The 25059-nt window shown below is 44.9% G+C and overlaps 1 long non-coding RNA gene across 1 annotated transcript in view; it reads right to left on the bottom strand.

Moving 5' to 3' along the window:
• The window catches only part of LOC122365361, a 40533-nt gene extending 21348 nt beyond the window's left edge, over positions 1-19185 (bottom strand). Inside the window, exon 1 of the long non-coding RNA XR_006253726.1 lies at positions 19137-19185. This is a non-coding gene — a long non-coding RNA (uncharacterized LOC122365361). The remainder of the gene's footprint in view (positions 1-19136) is intronic.
• Positions 19186-25059: the final 5874 nt, after the last annotated feature.

Below are 25059 nucleotides of genomic sequence, written 5' to 3'. Positions count from 1 at the left end.
ATTTTGTGAAATTCCATCGTAAACCTTGCGCGGAGCCTATGCTCGACAATTCATCCAGTTCGACGGATCATATCTCGAGTTCCTTTTTAGCGGCTGCTAACTGTGACCCCGCATCGGAATAAATTGTGGCCGGGTAGGTAGCCTGGCAGTGTAACGAAGCGGCGAAAAGTTTGCAAAAAATCTTCGGTAATATATCCCTCGGCGAGGTCTATGTACGTGGTTCTGGTCGATAAACAGGTGAACAATACGCCGTAGGCTTTGTCTTTCGTTCTGCGTTTCACGGTGTCTTTGATGAAGAACGGTCCGAATAGATCCAATGCTGTGTTATAAAATGCCGGGGAGGGCTGAATTCTTTCGGGTATGACTGGACCCAATATTTGGCTGTGGGTCTGTTTGAGCAATTTTCTGCATGTCACGCATTGTCGTTTGATCCGTTTTATCACCCTTCTGGTACCAGGCACCCAGAATTTGGTCTGTAGACGAGCTAGAGTGGACTCGACGCCTCCATGATCCCTATTATGTAACTTTTGAACGATTAAGTCGGTTAGGGGGTGCTTGACTGGCAAAAGTATGAAACTGTGCAGTGTGCCGATTCCAATTGTCCCTCAACCACTTCGAAATGCGATTGCCGACTACCAGGATACCTTCGCTATCAATGTTGGGACCTAAGCGCTATTGCATAAAACTTACGGCACCAGATATTTTACGAATTGTCTTAGAATCGTACATATTCTACGCCATTCTGTTTCACAAAGGTCTTAAAAATAGTACGGAGAGCAAGGAATTTACTCCAGCACGTGACGTAACTTTTGGGGGTTTCTGTTGCATAAAAGCTACGATTTACGAAAAAGTAGTTCGCCGAAGCGCGCAGAAAATGTCGCAGATGCGCCAAATGTGTAAAAATCGTAAAATATTCTACGGAGGGGGTGGGCTTCTTAGATTTTAGCCGAAAGTCGGCTATTGCAGCTGTTTGACGCCGAATTCCAACTTTTTGAGTCCTTATACGGCTATGAATGCATATGAAGGTAACTCCTTTACACACTGATGCTTTCTTATCCTCGAAAAATTTATAGAAAGACTGCAACCGCACCTCTCATTTCTCAACCAATGCAATAGCATGACATAAGCATGGTCGTACCTGACAATCGTACTAAACGGTGGTGACTGATGCTAAAGCACGCTCGTAGCTCGTTTGAGGAACTGCAGACGCATTAGTCATCAAACATATCAGCCGTGTCGATGTTTATTTGTGGTTCCCACATTCCGTTCACGATTTTAGTGAACATACAAACACACTCGCCTCAGATTCTAGTACGTATGTACAATACGTATTCAGAGAACGTCTATGCACCAATACGGCCGCGATTCAAGTTGAGCTAGAGACCCACGTAAACTTGACATGTCACTGTAATCGTAACACGCAGAGCGCTTCTTTAACCCTCGCCCGCACATGGGGGGGGGGGGGGTTGCCACCCCCCCCCCAGGTAGTCTTTCTGCTCTGCACTCAACATTTTTAGAGCTAGAAGGCTGATTTTTCGTATAGCTGCTCCTCTATTCTTTCTTGATGTCCACTAAAAATTTCAAGTTTCTGTGGTTTTTGGTTTCGGAGATATGACCTTGTTTTTCAGGTCATGTCATGACCCAAATGGCCAATTCTCAACATCTTGCGTTGGCTATGGGCCTTGTGAGCTTTTAACACCTTTTTAAAAGGTGTTAAAAGGGGGTTTCTGTTGCATAAAAGCTACGATTTACGAAAAAGTAAATCGTAGTTTTTTTTAAGTAAAAATAAAAAAAACTGGGTATCAACACACCAGATATCGGCCTTTTATGCCAATCCTACCTCCCACCTATCATGAAACATGTTGTTCGACGATGTACAGAGGTCAAGGTCAGGGTCAAGGTCAACCTAGGTCATCTAAGATAATTGCGTTTTAGGCAAGCTGAATTTACTTTTTTGAATTTTTTTGACTACATTTTTGGTAAAAGCTTTTCAGATCATGATTTCATGTAATATGGACACATAAACAATCGGTGCACACATCAGCATACACACAGACACACAGAGACATACAAACACATATTATTGACCTTGACCTAACTTGACCTGAGATGACCTCAGCAGCAAAAACCTGGTCGGGTAGTGTGACAAAGAGGTTCTAGCTGGCTTGGCACCAGAAAACGGCATCGTCATCCATGGGTGAAACTTTGACATCACCATTGGGGTCCCAAACGTCCAAGGGGGCCTCCATTTAGTGGGGGCCTCCAAGCAATTAGGGGCCTCCAATTGCGGAAGCGGTAATTTACGAGCCACGCCAGGGCCTCCTCTAAGAAATTTTCATTGGGGGACCAGAGGCTCAGAAGCCAAACATGGGGTACCCCCAAATCCAGTTTTCTCATCGGATTTAGGCCACTTATTTTTCGTCACAGCTCTGATGCCATGATTTTTTTTTTTAATATCGATAAAGAAATGGTAGGTCACCTGACCCTACTGGTGGATCCAGGCCAGCAGGGTGACATTGTATGTAAATATCCCCCGCGGCATCCGAAATCGACGAAAATTTCTGGCTTTTTCACTTTTGACAATAAAACACAATGCCTTTATAATAGAAAAAAAATTAACGGCACAGCATTGCGCAAGGAATCTAGCCGTAAGCCGACCCCAGAAAGTGTGAGGGTTAACCTTCGCCGGCACCTGGGGGGAGGGTCGCCACCCCCAAGTTAGTTTTTCTGCTCTACACTTAACATTTTTAAAGCTAGAAACCTGATTTTCTTTGTATAGCTGCTTTTCTATCTTTTCTCAGCGTCCATTGAAAATTTCAAGCTTCTGCGGCATTTGGGTTTGGAGATATGACCTTGTTCTTCAGGTCATGTCATGTCCTAAATGACGAATACCCAATATCTTGCGATGGCTATGGGCCTTGTGAGCTTTTGACACGCTGATTTCGGCTTTTTTTTGCCAGTCTTACCTCCCACCTATCATTGAACATGTTGTTCTGCGATGTACAGATGTCAGAGTCAGGGTCAAGGTCAACCTAGGTCATCTAAAATTATTGCGCTTTAGGCAAGCTGAATTTACTTTTCGTGAAGTTTCTTTGACTGTATGTTTAGTAAAAGCTTCTCACTTCATGATCAAGTGTAATAGGGACACACAAACCGATCTGTGCACACATCAGTACATACACAGACATACAAACACATATCATTGACCTTGACCTAACTTGACGTGAAATGACCACAGCCAGCAAATTAGTCGGATAGTGTGACAAAGAGCTGTTCTAGCTCGCTTGGCACTAATACGGCAGCGTCATCGGTATATGATGGGTTGGCCCGCTGCTTGTGTAGGTATCTTATTCGACATCACCACAATTTTTTCTTACAAGATTTTAAGCCTTGCGGTCAAGAGCAACAGATTCTTTGGGAAGTGACGAATCCAATGATACCAATTTTACCTCATCAGGTCAGTCATTGACCTTCCAGGTCAGGTCAAACTAAAGAATGTTGCTGTTTGGGGTCACCGTTGCCCGTTGGAATATCACGTGCGCTGCTCATCATGTACCGATGACGCTGCCGTATTGTGGTGCCAAGCCAGCTAGAACCTCTTTGTCACACTATCCGACTAGGTTTTTGCTGGCTGTGGTCATTTCAGGTCAAGTTAGCTCAAGGTCAATGACATGTGTTTGTATGTCTGTGTGTGTCTGTGTGTACGAGTATACTGATGTGTGCACCGACTGTGAATGTGTCCATATTACATGAGATCATGAACTGAGAAGCTTTTGCCAAAAATACAGTCAAAGAAACTTCACGAAAGTAAATTCAGCTTGCCTAAAACGCAATATTTTTAGACGACCTAGGTTGACCTTGACCCTGACCCTGGCATCTCTACATCATTGAACAACATGTTCCATGATAGGTGGGAGGTAAGACTGACAAAAAAGGCCGAAATCAAGGTGTCAAAAGCTCACAAGACCCAACGCCAACGCAAGATATTGGGTATTTGTCATTTGGGTTATGACATTACCTGAAGAATAAGGTCATATCTCCGAAACCAAAAACTACAGAAACTTGAAATTTTCAGTGGACGCTAAAAAAGGATAGAGCAGCAGCTATACGAAATATCCGACTTCTAGCAATCAAAATGTTTAGTGCAGAGCAGAAAAAACTACCTAGGTCGGGGTGGGGGGTGTGGCAACCACTGCCCCCCCCCATGTGCGGACGAGGATTACCTAAGTAATTTGAATATCAGGAAAATAATTTATTAAATCAGGTATTCCAACAGAGTCCCGCTTTTTTATAGGTGACCTCCGATTTGTGTTGCATCTAAGTTACCCAGGGGGCCTCTTATTTGTAATTGTAGGTACAGTACAGAGAGCCTCCTACTTCGACTACTTGCACAGAGAGCCTCCTAGCGTACATACGGCTAAGCTTCTACAGGTCGAGCGCCGGTCTCTTGTACGTACAGAGAGCCTCCTACTGTTACAGAGGGCCTCCTGTTTGTCTAGGGGGCCTCCTATTGGTTAACGGCGCCTCCTATTTGTCCAAGCGGCGTCCTATTCGTCTATGGGACCTCCTATTTGTCCAGGAGGCCTCCTGTTTCTCCAGAAGGTCCCCTATTTATCCAGGGGGCTTCTATTTTCCAGGGGGCCTCCTCTTTATCTAGGGGGCCTCCTACGTGTTCAGGGGCCTCCTATTTGTCCAGGGGCCTCCTATTTATCCAGGGGTCTTTTATTCGACTAGGAGTCTCATATTTGTGCAGGGGCCTCCTATTTGTCCAAGGGTCTCCTACTTGTCCCGGGGCCTCCTTTTTTGAAGGGACTCCTTTTTGTTAAGGGAGCCTTCTATTTGTCCAGGGGGCCTCCTATTCGTACAGAGAGCCTCTAGCTCCTACTTGTCCATGGAGCCTCCTATTTGTTCAAGAGGTCCCCTATTTGTCCAGGGGGCCTCCTATTTGTCCAAGGGACCTGTTATTTTTCTAGGGGGCCTCTTTGCCCAAGAGGCCTCCTATTTGTCCAGCGTGCCTCCTACATGTTCAGGGGGCCTCCTATTTGTCCAAGGGGCCTCCTATTGGTTAAAGTAGCCTCTTATTTTCCAAGCGGCCTCCTATTTATCCAGAGGGCTCCTATTTTTAGGGGGCTTCCTCTTTATCCAGGGGGCCTCCTTGTTCAGGGGGCCTCTTAATTGTCCAGGGGCCTCCTTTTGTGAAAGGGGCCTCCTATTTGTCCAGGGGGCCTCCTTTTGTGAAAGGGGCCTCCTTTTTGTCTAGGTCTAGGACCTTCTATTTGTCCAGGGGGCCTCCTATTTTTGCAAGGGCCTCCTATTTGTACAGAGGGCCTCCTACTTGTCCATGGGGCCTCCTATTTGTCCAGGGGCCTCCTTTTGTGAAAGGGGCCTCCTGTTTGTCTAGGTCTAGGACCTCCTATTTGTCCAGGGGGCCTCCTATTTTTGCAGGGGGCCTCCTATTTGTACAGAGGGCCTCCTACTTGTCCATGGGGCTTACTATTTGTCTAGGGGCCTCTTATTTGTCTAGGGCCTCCTATTTGTCCAGGAGGCCTCCTACTTGTCCAGAGAGCCTCCTATTTCTCCAGGGGACTTCCTGTTTTCCGGGGGCCTCCTACTTGTTCAGGGGGCCTCCTACTTGTTCAGGGGGCCTCCTACTTGTTCAGGGGGCCTCCTACTTGTTCAGGGGGCCTCCTATTTGTCCAACAGGGCCTCCGATTTGTCCAAGGGGCCTCCTATTTAAACAGAGAACCTTTTATATGAATATCGGACCTCCGTTTGCAAAGAAGCTGATGCGTCTCGGGGGCCTCCACTATTGGGGTCCCAAAATGACAATTGGGGTCCCAAATGTTCGCATTGGGGTCCCACATGGGACCTCGAAAGTATACAAAGTTACACCCATGTCGTCATCGGTATATGACAAGCAGCGCGCTTGATATCCAACGGTGACCTAAAACAGCAACATTTTTTAGTTTGACCTGACCTGGAAGGTCAATGACTGACCTGAGAAGGTAAAACTGGGTATCATTGGATTTGTCTCTTCCCAAAGAATCTTTTTGGTCTTTACCGCTAAGCTCTATCTCCAACAGGAACGAAATGGCGCGGGGGGTGGCAACCACCCCCCCCCCCCCATGTGCGTTCTAGGATGGGAAAATGGCATGTGCGGGCGAGGGTTAAAAAAGGGAACAAATGATGCTGAGCTTGCACAGCCTCACTTTTCCCGAGTGCGCCAACACCGGGATAAGACGCTGCTGATAGGACGATTTCAACGAAGGTAGTGATTCTTGGCGTAGCATCCGCCATCTATCGGCGATTTATCAGAGCCCTCTGTCGGCTGAACCCAGCGGGATTCTTCAACCTTCATGTAGAACAGCCGAATACCGTGATCAGAAGACTCCTCCACGAAGTCGGATAGAAATTCCTGAAACAGAAATAAAGATGTCGGTAAGTACCAGAAAGACAAGAACGAATGGATTGAGAGGAGATCATTTTCGAAGACAAAGTGGCCGACAGAGCATGAAATAGGAGAGAGGACTAAGGGATTCAAGAAAGAGGCGATACGACAGGGGCGGAAAAAGTAAATCGAGCGAATAATGAACTTTTTATGACACCATGCATCTCCTCGCTCTCAGACTTCTTTGTATGCAAGTATAGAGGTCTGTGCCCTGCTATACTGGTGCAAAGTTGACTTTTTAAAGCGAATTTTAGCCAGTGCCATTTAATTTAATTTAATAAGCCATTCAAATAAAGCCAGTGAATTGAAAGTAATAAGCAATCCACTGGCAGATTCAGGATAGTCCAGTAGGTATCTAGATGCTATGCTGATATGCCCTTAATGTTTACGTTTGAAACTGAAAATATCACGCAAGCCCACAGACAAATAGGTAGGTACATCTTGTAATAGCTTATGCCTTATGCTGCATTCTGTTTTGTGCCTACTAATTCAACGCGCGAAGGCTTGTTGCTTGCAATTACATAATTAAACGTAATTTTGTGGATTTTTAGATGATTTTACTGATTAGACACCATATCAATATGATATGGCATTTCAACATGCCTAATTGTAGATAATGGTGAAGAAAAAAAGCGACTGAACACTGGAATGTCGCGAGTAATTGAGGCTGATGAACACGATGCCAAATTCAAAATACACCAAGAGAAAATTTCTTTTCTTTTCCTTCATGTTCCAACTTTTCAGGAATTGTAGCGGCATTAGCTTTAACCATTAACTATTGAAAAAGCGCGATTGGTCTGAAAGGGCTGAGCAGTGAGCAATGTGCAATGAACTGTCGCCGCCAATGAACCCACAATTGTTCATTAACCATTCGCTATAACAGAAAACTTACTTGTTTCTGGGCCCTGGTTATCTTAATTCTTCATTTTCAGCCACCAAATGATGATCTTGCTCGATCTTGCAAGCCGAACTGGACACTTGTCTTGAAATTCTTCTTTGGAATGTTGTTTACTTTCGTCACCTACCTAGCAACCACCGGACGGCGAGTGTACAAATCTCAGCTTACTTAATTGGCGGAAGGTGGCAGTAGCAGCTACGGCACTGTTCTAGACGGATGCAGTGCACTCAGTTCTATGCAAATTTATGTAGAATATCGACTGAAACCCATAGTGAGGGCAAATTATTTATGCTCTTAGAATATCCCACACTCCCAAGATGCCGCGATCGATGTTGTTTACCAAGCCGACCGCCGCTTGATGTGGGACGGCGCATGAATATTGAAAAGTACGAAAGGTTTTCTAAAGTCGCTATCAATTCAAGGTGATTTGAACCACTTATCCAGACAACGTGATTCACACATTTCAGTATACTGGAACTTTAATCGCTTTCATTATTGTCACCATTCTTCTGCATTTCGCGCTGAGATCCGGCACTATTTTCATTCATGTATGACGTCATACCTAGATTTTCCAAATATTTACGAAGTAGGTCACGGCCTTTATGCAACAGGTTTTACGGCCCTTCGTAGAGTATGGCCGTTTCGTAAAAAAGTTACGATCTACTCCGGTGGAGTAAATCTTATGTTTATGCAATAGCGCTCTAGTCTTCGGAAACGATTTTGCCAGTTGAGCAGCTGCCTTTGAGCATGTTTTATCCATAGTTTTTCAGCCTTTGCCAGAAGTTCAGCATTCAATGGCTGCCCCAGGGGGTGTCGAAGTCTAGTAGGAAAATCTGGCAAATTCCCTGCGTGACGTCACGTCGGGGATGACCGACGGCACCTTGCACTGAAAGATACGACAGAACGGCTATTTTTGAAAAATGATTAAAAATACTTTTGTGCTGTTATGACGCATAAAACGCTTATCAGCATGTTCCTCATCATGTGATAAAGGCATATCCGTGGTCGAAAATAGCTGAGCTCCTCCCAATTTCCAACCACTGACCTCATAAGCAAAGGATGTAAGCGTAATCCTTAAGGGCGACTTTCGTATACATATCCGTACATATGCGTCCTTATGGAAATCGGTAGTGTGGCGGTTGGCGACGCGCGCGACATCTGTGTGGCGACCAAGTGGCGACTGTGGCGACACCTGGTGGCTGCTTTTCTGCTGTATGTAGGCATTGGGGTTTTGCCAGATGTGGTTCCTACTGCTACACCACTATGTTGACCCAATACTAGAAAAGTTATTTTGCTAGTAAAAGGCAAGCAAATTGAAAGTTGATTTATAAAATTGCTTATAAATGATTACGAGATAATAATAAAGAAATTTTGATTGAATATTTAAATAATCAACCGTGAAACTATATTCTGGTAGGTTTAGTAGAAATAAGTCCGTGCAACCTTGTATTTAGGGCCTTGGGCTGCCCAATGTTCTTAAAGGATCTGTCCTCAGCACTTCTTATCACTCGAGCTGTCACTCTGAGGAGCTTGTCAAAACTGCTAAAGTTGCTGATTTTGATGTCGTTGCATATATCAGTATCGGAAAGTGGCGTGACCGTCGTCATACCAACGACTACTCGATCCGGTAATTCGTTTTCGTATGGTTTCTGGCTGATGGGCCATGTTTCTTTTGGTCCTCTCAGGAATGAGGGTCCGTTTTGCCATGTGGTCTCTACCGCCAATTCTTCCGGTTTGGACGGTCTAGTTACCATATCCGCAGGGTTGTTGCAACTACTAATCCACCACCATTGGCAGGGGCTAGTTTTTTCTCGGATTTCGGCAATCCTTGTTGCTACGAAAGTTCCAAAGCCGTAGGATTCTTTCTGTATTTGTGACCTCACAATAATAGAATCAACAACGTAGACGACTGCGTCAAATCTGTAAGTCATTTCTTTTTGGATGGTTTCACCAAGTCGACACCCAACAACAGCAGCACAAAGCTCGAGTCTTGGGATACTTAGTTGGCGGATGGGGGTTAATTTGCTCTTTGCCGATATGAGGAAGGCCTTGTGTCTTTGCGCCTCCATGGACCAATGGACATAGGCGCACGCTCCGTATGCTTGCGAACTGGCGTCTGAAAAAATAATCAACGTTGGTTCTCCAATGGCCCCTGGCGGTCTTATACATCCAGGGAAGCGGAGATCTTCGATTTTGAACATGTCATTAAATAATGCAATCCATTTGCTTCTACATTGAGTCGGCACGGGCTCGTCCCAGCTTGTTGATCCGCTTTGCGACGAATGCTTTGTCACAAGATGTCTCATCATTAATTTGCCCTTAGGGTGAACGGTGCGATGAGACCCAAGGGGTCGTATATCGTTGCAACTTGTCTCAACAACAATTTCCTCGTCAACAACTCAGGTATCATGTGTTCAACGTTCTGCCTAGTTAAGTTCGGTCCCGTCTCTAATGTGCCTTGCTTTGGCGAGAAATTCAATTTGATTTCAATTAAAAAGTGATCGCTGTCTGGTTCCCATGTTACTCCCAGTATCTTCTGACGTTTGGTTTTCAGTAAAAAGACATTTGTGTTTGGTGATTTAATTTGTCCAGACATGATCCAATGCTTAACTCTAAAATTTCCGAGAGCAAGCACGTTTTGAACGTCGGAGGCCAGAGAGAGGGCTTCGTCTTCGCTCGGAACTGATTGCAGTAAATCATCCACGTAGCTATTTTCTTTTATCATTTCCGCTGCCTTTGGATATGTATCCTTGTTCATATCAGCTATACTATGCAGTGCGACCATGGCAATGGTACCGCTCGGCCGATCTCCGAATGGCACCGCTGTAAGGGCGTAATGGCCAGGTTCCTGATCGGTTTGTAAATCACGCCAAAGATAGCGATGGACATGTTGGTCTCTTATCGATAACCGTATAGAATTATACATTTTGGAGATGTCGGTTGTAACTGCTACGGCAAATTCTCTAAAACGAGTCAGGATTCCAAATAGACTATTAACAAAATCGGGACCTTTAGCCCAGTTGTCGTTTAATGCATGTCCCATGTATGAGGCCGATGAATTGAAGACGATGCGAACAGGTGTTGATGTAGAATTTGCCTTTAGTACCTCGTGATGGTGAATGTAATGGATTGGTCCATCGTATTGAAGTATCTCAACTTCTGATAACTTGCGAGATACCCCTCTGTTTAGCATATCCTCCATTTGATTTCGATAAGCCAGTTGTCGATTTTGATCTAATTTTCTTAGTCGAGATTCAGTCGATCGTAGCTTAGCCCTAGCTACTGCAACGTTGTTTAGAAGACATTCAGGATTTTTGATCCACGGATAATTAATGGTGAATGACTTGCTTTCGTCACTGTATACAAGACCGCCTTTATCATTGCCAACTCCTTTTCCTCCTTTAAAGTGTAGCCGTTCATACCCATCGAGCATTTGCCACATCGGCATCCCCCGCATTTCGGACTGCAGCAGATTCCCAGGTTTTCAATCTTGAAGAAGTCTTCGAGGATGTTCTGCGTAGCTGAAACCGAATCGATTTGAATATTGTTCGTTCGTAGAAGCATTTAATTGTACGTATTAATTCGTCTTGTTCGGTTCGCCTTCCGCTTGTCCCAGCAATTGAACCCCTTACACAATATCCGAACTGATTTTTTAGCAACTGGGTATTGCCAACCGTCTTCACAACATTTGGCATGATGGCACAACAATCAACACCGACAAGGAAATCTACCTTTCCGGTTGGTCTGGAGATATCCGCAAGTTTCATTTCGGGAAAATATGATGCAATTTGCTTGTCGTCTATGTGTTGAAGATCCGCTGTTATCTCGTCTATCCCATATGCGCAAATGTCCCACGCGTTGTTTTGCAAATGTATTAGAGAAATATTGTATTTCTTGCTATTTAGAACCGTGGGATAATTTCCAACTTTGATGAGAGACAATTCAATGTCAGTTCCAATCAGATTTAGCCGATCTGCTGCTGCATGTGTTATGAGCGAGATGTCCGCTCCGGAATCCCATAAAACGGTCAGTTTGCGATCGTTACACCGAACCGAACTTATCGCTATGGTCCCTTGTCTGTGTATTGTGAATGGCCATGTGCTGTTAGGGTAGATTTTTTGAAACAGTTCTTCTGTGTAATAGCGAGTGATGCCTCTTCCCGCATGCTTGGTCAGAAACAATTATCTGACACCTTGTGCGTTGCAAACAGTCCTTCGCTATATGTCCTATGTGCATTGTGCAGGCAATTGAAGCAGGCTCCGACTTGGCGCATGCTGACTAATTTCTCCTCGTGTGTCATTTTACAGAAGCGATGGCATGAGGCCACGGTATGGTCTCCTGTCTTGTGAATCCAACATCGGAAATTTGATCCCGTGCGATGCATTTTGTTATAGTCCGGACGATTAGCGCCATAAACATTGGAGACTTGAGCAATATGTTCTAAACGATTTGTAACCTTTTCTATCTCGTCAAGAAATTGTCTTTGACTTAAGGTTTGGTTCTCTTCTGGAGAGCACATTTTCTCCATATGGTTCCTTTGTTCGTCGACAGATTCGGTCAGAGTACCGATGATAGTTTGATTTACATTTCGATTTTTGCCCAGCATTCGCACATCGTGTTCCATATATTCAATTACGCGTTTTTCCTGAAGAATGTACTGTAAAAAATATTCAAACATGTTCTTTGACACCCTGCCCTTTGAATCCACCCTCAAGATCCACTCTCGTTTTTGTGTAGGTGGTAACCAGTATAACGCCTTTTGGGGCGACCACAGGGGAGCAATGCCGCTTCAATCCTATTGGCCGTGGTGTCTAACGGTGGCGGCCATATTGCGCAGACCAAGAACCGGCCGCCGCCGCCTGTGTTGAGGAATAGGGAATTCGGGACCTCGATTTACGTTTGCGGCCGCCGCATCCGTTACGTTTAAGTTACGTAGATACGGAACCCGGCATCTTACGCAGAATTGAGTGGGGAACACGATCGTATCTTCAGAATTCCTTAAATTCACTCGCCGGACCTACATTTGCCCCGGCCGAGGGGGTTGATTGAACCCACCTCGCTAATGCGCCGCTAATTTAACTAGAATTAAGCGGTAAAGTGGTCGTATGCGGCAAAGTATAATGCAGAGTGACTGTTAGGAACCCGCTGTAAAGGTCTCAGGTCAACCGGTGACCTCTGAGGTCAGGTCAAGTGATCTAAGCCCTAAGGCAAGGGTTCGGTTTTTGGTAAATAACTTCGCCAAAAATGGCCGTAGAGCCGCGATTTTTGCATCATCGTGTTCAGCTAGCTCAGGCGCATCGAATGATATACTTTTTGTTCGGGTCAGGTCAACATAGGGTGTTGACCTCAGGTCAAGGTCAGGTCAGCACCCCCAGGTCACGAAGTTGGTCGAAAGAGGTCATGTCGCATATCATTCGATTCGGTAGGTCTTCCTGAGTCCATTGGTGGCTTTCCCGACTCGCTAGCTCAATTTGATCGGGAGTTATTGAAGAAAAATTGTGACCCTTGTGACGTCACAAATGACGTCACGCAAGGGCAACAATGTAAATATGAAGCATAGAACCTTGCAAGGAGTGCATGAAATCATGATTCTATATGCTTGAGATAGTTTCAGATCATTCTCGGCGCCAAAATAGCAGTTTTCATATTTCCCCATTGACTTATAAGGGTTTAACGTATTAGTTCCTTATATCTGAGGATTTTTTAGGATTTCATCTTGTTCTCCACTCAATTCTGCGTAAGATGCTGGGTTCCATGTCCACATAGCTTGAACGTAACGGATGCAGCGACCGAAAACGTAAATCGAGGTCCCGAATTCCCTATTCCCCAACACAGGCGGCGGCCGCTTTCTGGTCTGCGCAACATGGCGGCACCGTTGGACACCATCTGGCGGCCGATGCGCATTCCACATTATAGAGTTCAGTGGGGGCGACTAACGGAGCGAGCGAGAGGGTGAGCCTTGCACGTGCGAAATTTCGACGGGGTACCTCCAGCTGACTTGTGCACGGCACCCTACTAATCGGTCTCTAGCGATGTGCCAAATTTGAGCACAATCGGCCCAGCCGTTCTCGAGATCTGGAAGCGGCACCCTGCACGTGCGCACGTGCAAAAAGGGTCCCAACTGACTTTTACACGGCACCCTACTAACCGGTCCCTAACCATGTGCCAAATTTGAGCGCCATCGGTCCAGCCGTTCTCGAGATCTGGAATCGACCCCTGCACGTGCGCACGTGCAGCAGCACCTCAATTCTGGCACATGGATATGCATTGCCTAGTGGGTGCCTACCTTCATGCCAACTTTCAGCGCAATCGGCCAAGTAGTTACCGAGATATTGCAACAATTACAAAAGTGACACCTCTTCGTTTTGCACGTGGCACGTGCACAAGGGGTCACCCACATGCATCGGGAATAGTCCAATACTTGGTAGAAGGAATGAAGCTACCCTACAAAAATTACCGCGTGTAAATCGGTCAAGTGGTTGCTGAGATATAAGCGTCGCAGAATCGTGACCACGGCCGGCCGGCCGGCCGGCCGGCCGGCCGGCCGCCCATAGGGTGAAGTTGTATAAGAGTACGCACTTAGTGGATTTCTTGCTCTCATTTGTTTAATATTTGAAGGAAAGAAATCGCAAATAGGGAATATTAAAGTTCATTGAATTAGCCATCAACCCATGGGGCAACGACAGCGTAAATGGAAGTGGTCTAAACTGACATTTTCTGAACCGTTGCACTTGCGTACTCTTACCATATGGGGTGTGTAAGAGTACGCACGCCAGGCGGGTGGAGTACGCAAGCATATGAACACACACCTATGCAGCTTGCACTGTCCAAATGCTTAACTTCAAACTCAGAAGGCATTTAAAGGGACCCTCCCACCTTAACATTAGTTATGAGTTGAGATAGCCAAGTTTGCGGCCAGGCTCAGAAACCACCATTTATCCTGGTTGCAACCCCCGCAGCTTTATGGTGTTCAAGAAATTTCTTCCCTTTACTTGCAGGGTGGGACCAGCGTAGTCCCTATCTCTTAACCATTACGGGAATCTGATGACGTCATCAGGCTTTCAAACGTCCGTTAAATGTTTGACTAAAACGTTTAGTAGCACGCGGTGGTATATGCTGCTTTGCGCGCAACAAATGCCGCACTTTCAAATAAAGTCGCTAGGAACAGCGGAGATCCCAAAAAGTAAACAAAAGTAAAAGTAATATCTTGAAAACCGGTGAATATTTTTCGATGAAATTTGGTAGATATTCGTTTTTGCTCTTTCTGAACCGAGCGACATCACTTTCATGCCAATTCATTAACATTTTTGAAGGTGGGAGGGTCCCTTTAAGTTAATTCAAGTATCCAAAAAGAAAAACATAAAATAAATCTTTCAAGTCTATAAATCAGGAAATAATCATGTCGAGTGTTTCTTAAAAAATGCACAATCAAAAAGGAGAATAACTCGTATTTGGAAGAATTTCGGGTACGCATCTGCATCACAGTGCTTCATTGATGATATACCTACAAAACAAACGTCATTGAGCGATAGATAAATAATTATATATTTCTGTATATTCAATTTTATGTATAATTCTGCGTACTCTTACCCTCCTGAACAGTGCGTCCTCTTACCGTACATGCAATTCGCGCACAAAACAACCCCGAAACGTTGTGCAAAACTTCGCAAACAGAATATTGCACTGTACAGTATTTCCCCAGATAACCTCACAAGTTTCCCACAACAATCACGGAAATGTACCTTATCTCAACTGCCAAGTATCAAAATTATTGTACCATATCATAATAATATCATAACGCTCGAAAATAATATTCATCGCCTCAACAGCGTCGCCGCTCAACGCCCACGTTCCGTTGGTGACATGCACGCACTGGCGGCTTCATGTCACTTCATGAACTCGACAAACCCGCGTTGCTAAGCAACCGAAACAGCTGATGCGTACTCTTATCGCCCGCGTACTCTTACCCGCCCTTACCCTACTCAGAAATTTCCGTTAATCTAAGGAAAGACTACGCTCGCTTCGCTCGCTCCGTAACAATTGCTCTACCATGCTAATCATAGCAACTGTATCCATTTCCTCTGCAAGGTCCATTTTCTTCAAGTCTAGCCAACAACGCTCTATTGTATCGACCATAGCAATGAATCTTTTGCTGTCTCCCTCAGGGACAGTTCTGAGGGATTTTAGTTCTTGGATAATTGCATCAACAAATTTTCTAGGATCACCGGTCTTGTCTAAGCGATAAAACATCTCGTCAAAATTGTCTTCGACCCCCTTAACTGTTTCTAGTGCAGGACCGGTCAAACAAGAGCGCAGAGCATATGCGTCTTTTCCATCAGGCCCATGTCACTCCACTTTTGATGACATCATATGGGGGCCTCAGGACAATAATGGCGCGGCGCGCCACAATCGCTTCAAAGCTACTTGCCAACAGTTGCCATTTTTGAAAATATTATTTTGAAATAAAGTTCCAAGTAATAAAAATATTGTAATAAAGTTGTTGAATAAATCGATACCATATCTAAAAACTTACTGAAAAATGATATATTCATAGTAAAAATATAAGCTCGATGCGTTTTTACGTTGCTTTCCTGCAACTGCAGAGGGTTTTTAAATCGTCTATATCTTCAAAACCGGCCATTTCTAAGCATATTGCTGCTCTTTTTTATCGCTAGAAAATTAGTTGGACTTTCCAATGACATCAATGGTTGAGCGATATGTGTAGAGTGTCACCAACAATCTTCAAATGAAGTTAGTCATTTTTACGTTGTAAAGGAATGGAGTACCCCTTTCGAGCATCAGGGGTGACGTCACTCAGGATCTGTCTCTGATTGGTCGGCGGGGGAGTGACTGTACCTTCTATAGATGGCCTTGTTTTCCATACTGTTTTGTCATTAAACGATTGAAGTCTTGCCGAAAACTGGAGTATTCGCGAATGTTTCCCGAGAACCGAGGCTAGAGGCTTAACGTGTACTTCTGATCGTTTAGGAACGTTTTCGGGCATGTGACGGGCATATGTAGCCCTGATAGAATCCAGCGTTGAATCGACCTCTTTCATAAAGGCATCACATTCGTCTAGTACGGAATTCATCACTACGTGAGAAGCGGTTCTATTTATAACAGTGAGCAACCGATCGTTGACTTTGTCAATTTCCTTATGTGCTTCTCTGATATCCTCAAATTTTTCCTTCAAAACTTAAAGGTGTTCGTCATTACGACTTAATTCCATAAATGCATTGCATTTACGGGTAAACTTAGGGGAGAGCGGGGAGAGTTGTATCATGTTCAAGTTGTATCAGGGCGAATTGTGCCAAACTTATCCAATGGATGGCGCTCGCGACACGACCAGCCGACGAGGTTTTCCGGGCGCCATCTTTCCCTGTTCTGTCTTGTGGCTGAGTGGACGCGTCTCGAGGTGAGAGCCGATTTTGTGTTTTTTAATGTCATTCTAAAAAAATAAGTTGCAAGAAAATGTGTGTTTTGGGCATTTAGATGTGCACGAATTTGAAAGATCTCCGTAGCGGTGGTGAGGGTAGGTTCTAAGGCTGCGTGAGTGAAAACGGATTTCTCCAGCTGTCCGCTGTTTTTTTTTAGCACGAGGATGTTTTTTCCAAGATGGCGGCTAGGTACATGTTGTATCAGAGCCGGGTGGGGTATGTTGTAACATGTATGTATGTATGTATGTATGTATGTATGGGTATGTTGCTTTTGATCGCGAAAGCTAAGCCCTGGCGCGCGGTTGTAGGTAGCTAGTCAATGCTCGTTCCATTTCGGCACAATGTGTTGGCTTCTTTGCTCTTAACGGGCCACTTTTGCGTCTAGTCTGTTGATGTTTCGTTGGGATTGCATTACTCCTAAGTTTGGTCTAATAAAGTGAAGCCTTTGAGCATACCTATACATTGTATTAACCCCATTTAATGTTGCTGTTATGTTCAAAACCAGTAGCAAGCACACTCCCTGAAACGTGAAATAGTGATACAAATTACCCCACCATGTGATACAACTCACCCAAGCCATGGGGCAAGTTGTATCAAAAACATTGTTCTATTCGGCAGACCGTAGAAGAAAAACTGGTAGAGGTAGCGGAAAAGTTACTTTGCACAAAAAAGCAGAAGAATCAAGGAAGGGGATGGTATGGAAATAATGAGTTTATCACGGATAGTTACGAGGTTATGGGTCTCGGAGTAAAAACTGATACAACCCACCCCACTCTCCCCTACGCCTTGTATTCGTTCGAAGCCGCTTGATCGTTTCGAGTGTTTCTTCCCCGTCTTGATTCATTTTCTTGATTTCGTTTTCTATTTTTTCCATATGCTAAATTTCCGTAAATGAGATTCCATGTATATCAAATTGTCTGGAGTTACGTTAACCCGCGCCCCGCTGGGGGGGGGGGCAGAATCTGCCCCCCCTCCCGTTTTTCGCCAATAACTTCTAAACGCGTTACGCCAGCGACGTCAAACTTTCAGTACCTTATCATACATCAATTTGACACGTTCCCTGAAAATTTGAGCGAAATCCGTCGGAAAATTTTTGAGAAATTGACGTTTTAGTGACGTCATGTTCGCCATTTTCGCCTCAAAAACGGCAAAATTTCAAACGCCGCTAACATCTTCATTTTTAAAGGAATCAAGACGTAACAAAAAAGGTTATACGTGATTCTACTTTGTCTATCAAATGGCTATCTCGGTTTTTTGAAAATTTTGGATTTTGGCCAAAAATTTTCCAAAAAACTGACTTTTTTGGGAAAATATTTATAAAATCCAAAATTTTGAGTTTATCGAAAAAACCGGAATATATGTCAAAGACGTGGTCTATGTGCACCCACATACCAATTTTTAGAAGAATCGGTTCAAAAATGTGGGAGTTATTCGAAATTTTATGACGTCACGACACACAAAAATTTTGAAAAATGATTTTTTTGGAAGTTCTAGACCTCGTACGGAAACAAAAATAGCACCATTCGATTCGCCGTGAAAAACTGCATCGGATAGACACCTTTTTAGGCCTTAACAACCAACTTCAAAATTTGACCTCACTTGACCTGACCTTGACCTGACCTCGACCTGAAATTCATCCAGAGGTGGTCCATATCACTTATTGAGTGTGCCTATTGAATTCCATGAGTAAAATGACCCATAAAACATGTGTCGCACATGCCCTTTTCTATATTTTGTTTTTGGTGACCTGACCTGACCTGACCTGACCTTGACCTTGACCTTTGAATGACATTGTGTGCAACGAATATTGTCTTGGTAGTCTAAGAACACGTTTTGGGCAATCAGTCTCAGTCCATTCTTCGGCAACTACGGTGCAAGGCCGATACTGTACAAACTTGCATTTTGTACCCTTGACCTGACCTTGACCTGACCTCTGACCTACTTAAGCAAAAAAATTTGGGCTCTTAAGATCCGCCTTGTTGAGAGCTTTCGATTGCCGTTTTCCCCGTCTTTCTACGACCATCGGTTCGGAAGTTAGACAGGGGGGGCAGAATCTGCCCCCCCCCCCCAGCAGGGCGCGTATGGCTGAATAGCCCAGCGGGGCGCGGGTTAAAGCTCGTAGATGAAATGTAACGTAAACGAACGTTGGCACCGTGATGAATAATTTGCGTTCAATTTTCAGTACAAATTTCATCCTGAAACATAATACAAAATTAAAAACACTGTACATATTATCGCTTATAACGAATACTTTCGATCGAATACACGGCGTTTAGGTAGGCGTACAATAGCAAACAAATCCGAATAAGGAAACTAGATACAAACATATATGAAACGTATAAATGGTACTTACTACGGTGCGCGTAGTCCTGGTCATAATCATGATAAATACAAATTACCAACTATCAAGATAAAAAGAAATCAAGGATAAACATAAACAAGGCCCTAAAGGTTGCACGGACTAATTTCTACTAAACCTACCAGAATATAGTTTCACGGTTGGATATTTTAATAAATATTCAATCAAAACTTCTTTATTATTTTCTTGTTATCATTAATAAGCAATTTTATAAATTGACTTTCAATTTGCTAGCCTTTTACCGGCAAAATAACTTTCTAGTATTGGGTCAACATAGTTGTGTAGCAGTAGGAACCATATCTGGCAAAACCCCTATGCCTACATACAGCAGAAAAGCAGCCACCAGGTGTCGCCACAGTCGCCACTTGGTCGCCACACAGATGTCGCGCGCGTCGCCAATCGCCACACTACCGATTTCCATAAGGACGCATATGTACGGATATGTATGGGAAAGTCACCCTTAAGGATTACGCTTACATCCTTTGCTTATGAGGTCGATGGTTGGAAATTGGGAGGGGCTCAGCTATTTTCGACCACGGATATTGCTTTATCACACGATGAGGAACATTCTGATAAGCGTTTTATGTGTCATAACAGCACAAAAGTATTTTTAATCATTTTTCAAAAATAGCCGTTCTGCCGTATCTTTTTTTTTCTTTTTTTTCCAATTTATTAACGGCACGAACATTAATTGACATCAGTGGTGGAACTTTTTGTTTTTCATTGGGGTTGTAGTTTGCCGGAGCCCAGGGTATACCCCCACCAAAACCCGAAAAGTCCCCGGATTCGGCCCACTATTTTTCGGGAGGGGCCCACATTTTCAGTTACAAAAAAATAAAAAAATAAAATAAAAGTGGTCCATCTCCAGGGAGAGACGGCTGACCCTGTCGTCCCTCCATTGGCTATGTGCCTGGTTGTAGGTACTCGGGTATCGCCAGTCGCCACCATGGTCGTGGCCATAGGCGGCGGAACGGGGAGGGCACCGGGGAACCGTGCCCCCTTTGATTTTGGCATTTTAACATTAGCCCTATGGGCGTTGCATGGAAAGAATGGGATCAAAAGTCGACAGTGCCCCCCTTAATTGAGGGTGTTCCGCCGCTAGTTACTGGTCGTGGCGATTCGGAAACGGTAGGTAAACGCCCAAAATCACAGTCCCTATGAATACTTGTTTCTTTCCACATTTGACACAAACATTACTCAGTATTGGAGCAGGGCTCTTTCCCTACGAGTAACAATTTAATCCACTCGTGGCAATTGACAACGAAGACCTAAACAGGAATACGTTATTTTTAGACTAAAAAACTTAAAACGAGTCCATCTTTGTATATTAATGCCACTGTCGTCTGGAATACGTCTATTACGGAAACGGGTAGTATAAACCGGAATAGTGACTGATCAGACATGAGATATTTTGCAAACGAGGACAACATACCGAACACAATGCCGCAAAGGAACATAACACTGGATCTAAATTATCTCAACCTGAGGAAACTAAATAAAAATGCCACAGCCTTTTCATATCACCGAATACTTCAATTAACTAGATGATCTTCTTTTTTTCAACGAGCAAATGTATTATGCATTGTTTGGCGAATCGTAAACAAAACGCATACTCTTCACAGCCACGATGGCTAGGAACACATGGCGGCTTGTTTGTCTGCCCCTGAGACACTGAACGTACACCGATTTTCAGCTAAATCGAAAGACCCCGCCGTTTACCGTTAAAATGTTAGTTGGCCGTTAATTCGTTAACGGTGCAAAATACCACCCCAAAGAGGCACATTTTCGGAATAAGCGCATCGAGGAGGCCCTGTATACCGATTTTCAGCCAAATCGAAAGACGCCGCCGTTTCCCGTAAAAATGTTAATTGGTTGTTAACTCGTTAACGGTGCAAAATGCTACCTCAAAGAAGTACATTTTCGGAATCAGCGCATCAAGCAGGCCCTGTATACCAATTTTAAGCTAAATCGAAAGACCCCGCCGTTTCCGGTTAAAATGTTAATTAGCCGTTAACTCGTTAACGGTGCAAAATACTGCCCCAAAGAGGTACATTTTCGGAATCAGCGCATCAAGGAGGCCCTGTATACCGATTTTCAGCTAAATCGAAAGACCCCGCCGTTTCCCGTTAAAATGTTAATTGGTCATGAACTCGTTAACGGTGCAAAATACCACCCCAAAGAGGCATATTTTCGGAATCAGCGCATCGAGGAGACTCTGGATACCGATTTTCAGCCAAATTGAAAGACTCCGAAATATGCTGCTGTGAGGCTGATATTCGTTGCTGCTGATTTGACAGACGTCGCCAAAACCTTGCATTTGTATCAAATGCGTCATGCTGGCTTACATGTGACTTATCGTTTGCATCGTTTGCATTCTGTTCGCGAACCTGCCAGTAAGATTATCAGCACTAATTATCGCACAGGATTGGTTTTTACTTTTTGTGGTCGTCAACGTTGATTTCCAAGTGTCGTCATTTTAGCCAAATATTCGTGGGGGATAATTTTTTCAGTACCTAAATTTCAGTTATTTTGCACTATCATAAGTTCAGTTTGCACTATCGTCTTTTCGCAGGCAATTCCTGTCAAACACAGGTATATCCGGTCATTCCGCACTATTTTAGTTAGTATAGAGGCGATGCCAGATCTGGCATAATAAATGGGTGTGTGGTAGCTCATTTTGCACTAAATCCGGTATATGAGCACTATTCATGATTTCACTGCCGAGCACGAGCTACTGCTATGATCACAGTATTCTTGAGCCTTGAGGTATTTATTTTTTATGTTGTACGTAAGTTGGACATCAAAGTATGATCCTCCATTCAGCGTATTACTTCCACGATGAAAACGGAATTGGAGCAAGTTTTGTTGCATAGGTCCTGCCCTCTACGCAATACACCACGCCCGGTGCTGCCCCCTAACGACTAATAGGCATGCTGGGTATATATTAGGTAAATTTGTGGACAAAAATGCGCATCGCTTAGGTTCGTGGGACAAAATCATGTACACAAATGTACGGTACACGGTCTGCCCTCCGGCTTCATCTGGCTCACGATGCAGCGTGACCACTCATGCTCCTCAGCAAAGTACCACCCCCTCGAAATGAGAGCTGGCTAGGCGTTAGGCCGCTGAACGACGAAACGCTGCTGCGAAATGCTACAATCAAGATCCATCTAGTTGATGTGCGTCAATAACAGTCAGACACGTCCCTTCCACGACACGTACGGAAGGGACGTCGAGCGCTTCCTACTAAGCATGGGAAAATGCCACCGCACATTTAGATTAACCCTCGCATGTGTAGGGGGGGGGGGGTCGGATGGACCCCCCCCCCCCAATGGTTTTTCGCGAATAACTCGCGTAAAAAGCAGCCGATCGCGACGGAACTTTCAGTACCCTCGCATTGATCAATTTTACACCTACCCTGAAAATTTCATGACCCTGACCCAAATGACCTTTGACCTGTGACCTCTTTTCCGAGACCATGTTTGGCCGGAATCGCGATTCCGCGTATGTCGGCTCGCATTAGCCGCGCGTTTGCAAGCTTTTCGTGGTTTCAAACGTTCAAACATGTGATTTGATGCTGCTCCCATGCATTAGAGTGGGTGTCAAGGTCACCTGAAGGTCAGGTCAGGTCATTGACCTTTGGTGACCTCGGGTGACCTCGGTTTCACTTTTTCGAGTTTTACATGTTTCTAGGCTAGTTTTTGGAGCTGAATTCGAATTTAGCAACCATTTGAGCATTGACGAAGTAGTTTTGGTGCCTTCGTAACATGTTACGAAGCTGCCAGAGGCGGTTGACACGTACTACGAATACCCGTCACGACGCCTACTGGTTGACCTGACCTGACCTGACCCGACCTGGTCTAAATGCTTAAAGACATCATCTGTGATCAAAACTAACACGATATTCGTGATCAGCACCCCGAAAAACCCCTTAGCAGCCATGCTTTAAGACTTTCTAATAGGTCCCGATTTTCCCGACTTTGGGTCATTGACCTGACCTGGAAAGTCAACCAATGACCTAAGAGTGGGACCTTAAAATTGGGTATCATCGGCTTCCTCTCGTCACGGGCAACACGCTCGTTTTTTCCGCGAAGCTCTAGCTCGATCAGGGGCCAAACGGCAAGGGGGGGGGGTCCAACCGACCCCCCCCCCTACACATTAGAAGCTGGCAAACGCCGCACACATGCGAGGGTTAAGCATTTGCTACTGCAATGCTGTACCTACATGCCCATAGCGCCGTTAGATAACCTGACAGAATAAAGACAGCAGCACTGGCGGACCAGTACGCTTGGGCGGACGGTAGGCTCAGTTCACTCTTGGACAAGAAAAGGCAGGATGATCGGCACACGCTGAGGCCGTACGTAAATCAATCTATCCAAATTCCTTGCCAAATCCGTCCAAGAAGCGCGCCTTGCGTCCTATCGGTCCTCTCAAAACGCATGCGCCGAAACAGACGCTAATCGACCTGGCAGCAAACAATCTGTAGCTAGTACAGACTAGTATTGTAGTTTATTTCTCCATAATATACTAAAATCATTCTAGATTTAGTAGGGATGCCTAAACATCTACCAAAAATAGTGCGAAATGACTACCATTAGGTGCCATTCAAACTAAAAGTACTGCGAATTAGACTGAAAGCAGTGCTAAAGTCCCTTAAATAGGTGTTATAACTGGTTAGGTGCTAAATGACCCTGTTATACCTCAAATTAACTGGAAATGCCTAGTTTTGCCGAAAATACCACAAAATGACCGGTTTTTAGTGCTGAGAAAATTACCATCCGATCAAAACTAACACGATATTCGTGATCAGCACCCCGAAAAACCCCTTAGCAGCCATGCTTTAAGACTTTCTAATAGGTCCCGATTTTCCCGACTTTGGGTCATTGACCTGACCTGGAAAGTCAACCAATGACCTAAGAGTGGGACCTTAAAATTGGGTATCATCGGCTTCCTCTCGTCACGGGCAACACGCTCGTTTTTTCCGCGAAGCTCTAGCTCGATCAGGGGCCAAACGGCAAGGGGGGGGGGTCCAACCGACCCCCCCCCCTACACATTAGAAGCTGGCAAACGCCGCACACATGCGAGGGTTAAGCATTTGCTACTGCAATGCTGTACCTACATGCCCATAGCGCCGTTAGATAACCTGACAGAATAAAGACAGCAGCACTGGCGGACCAGTACGCTTGGGCGGACGGTAGGCTCAGTTCACTCTTGGACAAGAAAATTCTTCCCCTAAAAAAAGTCCCTTAAATAGGTGTTATAACTGGTTAGGTGCTAAATGACCCTGTTATACCTCAAATTAACTGGAAATGCCTAGTTTTGCCGAAAATACCACAAAATGACCGGTTTTTAGTGCTGAGAAAATTACCATCCATTCTAAATGTGGTCTGTGCCTCTGTGGTCTGTGAATTGGCAAACGAAAACTACCTGTGGATCTGCGAAGCCATGCGTGATGCGAAGCCAGTGGCGTACCCAGGAATTTGCGAAGGACCAGGGCATTGGACGAGAGGGCGCCAATCAAGGAGGGCGCCAACAACAAGGAGGGCGCCACATATCTGAAACTTGAATGTGTCAGTTATGTTCGTACACGTGCGGAACGAACATAACTGACATACTGGACAGAGGGGCGCCACCCACCATCATCTAGGAGCGCGACGCTATCGATTGGAGGGGCGCCAATACTGGACAAAGGGGCGCCACCGGCCCACCATATCGTCTAGGAGGGCGCCACTATCACCAGAGGAGCGCCAATACTGCACAGAGGGGCTTCGCCATCAACTAGAAGCGCGCCGCTATCGACTGGAGGAGCGCCAACACTGGACAGAGGGGCGCCAGTCACTGAGGGCGCCGGGGACGATGAGCCAAAGGGACAGGGCATGCACGGAATGTCCTTTATTTGCGTACGCCACTGTGCGAA

The sequence above is a fragment of the Amphibalanus amphitrite genome, unplaced genomic scaffold (genome assembly GCF_019059575.1).
Source record: "Amphibalanus amphitrite isolate SeventyFive unplaced genomic scaffold, NRLGWU_Aamphi_draft 000734F_arrow, whole genome shotgun sequence".
Classification (NCBI taxonomy): domain Eukaryota; kingdom Metazoa; phylum Arthropoda; class Thecostraca; order Balanomorpha; family Balanidae; genus Amphibalanus; species Amphibalanus amphitrite.
Note: the sequence above shows the minus strand (reverse complement) of the source record. Positions and strands in the feature narration are given on the sequence as shown.